The sequence below is a fragment of the Chanos chanos genome, chromosome 5 (assembly GCF_902362185.1).
Source record: "Chanos chanos chromosome 5, fChaCha1.1, whole genome shotgun sequence".
NCBI classification, from domain to species: domain Eukaryota; kingdom Metazoa; phylum Chordata; class Actinopteri; order Gonorynchiformes; family Chanidae; genus Chanos; species Chanos chanos.
In genome coordinates this window covers 8694629-8695558 of record NC_044499.1, presented here as the reverse complement: position 1 = coordinate 8695558, position 930 = coordinate 8694629, and positions in this window count along the sequence as shown.

The window sequence follows — 930 nt, the reverse complement described above, 5'->3', positions numbered from 1 at the left end:
ACACAATGTTACAGTGGAATAATCTTCAGACGATTCTACCACTCTGTGTGGTTCACTGTTTTAAAGTGGTTTTGACTATTTTGTTTGTTTGGTTTTTTTTTTAAACTCTCCACAGCGGACGTTTCAGCTTTATAGCACCTATCACTGAATGAAATTGAAATGGGATGTGACAATTAAAGAGTCCACTCAGCGGGTCTGCAAAGCATCACCTTCTTCACAGAGAAAGAAAAGAAGCAGAGTGGCTTTGCCAAAAGACAATTATAATGGCACTCAAAGGACCGAACGAACAACTCGTCAATAATCACCAGCAATGTGTGCATACCAGACTGTGTAGACTGTTTCGTAACACTGATTACAAGTCATTTTTGTTTAAATTCATGTTTAAAAGTGTTTGAAAGTGAGAAAGCTGTAATGTATTGTAATCACATGAGTGTAAATACCATTCATAGTCTATAGTTACATGGTCATAAACCAATCTTGGATGTTACAGCATTCCTGTGCAATAAAATTAGCTTTGATACTGTTTTAATTATAATGAAAATTATAATCATAAGCTACAAATAATTAAAAAGATTATTCCTCATAAAAAATCTTAATTTCAATATGAATGTGTCCACACCAAAGTCACTGAGTCTGTTTTAGTTTTTAAACAAGGTCATCATTGCTGATATTCTATGAGGAATGAATTTGTAAACCTTAAAGTGTTTCCTATGTATGACTATGCAGTATCTATGTATAAAATAGTCATGTATTTGAATACATATACATATATGTAGTCCTTCAACAAAAGTAATGTTTTATCCTAAATAAACTATAGTAGGTATTTTTCCATTATTTTTCTATGTTAAAGATTTTATTACATTTGAATGTGGAATCTGTATAATTTTGTTCAGATAGTGTGGAATGGAAGGATGGCCTTTGCAAACCCTT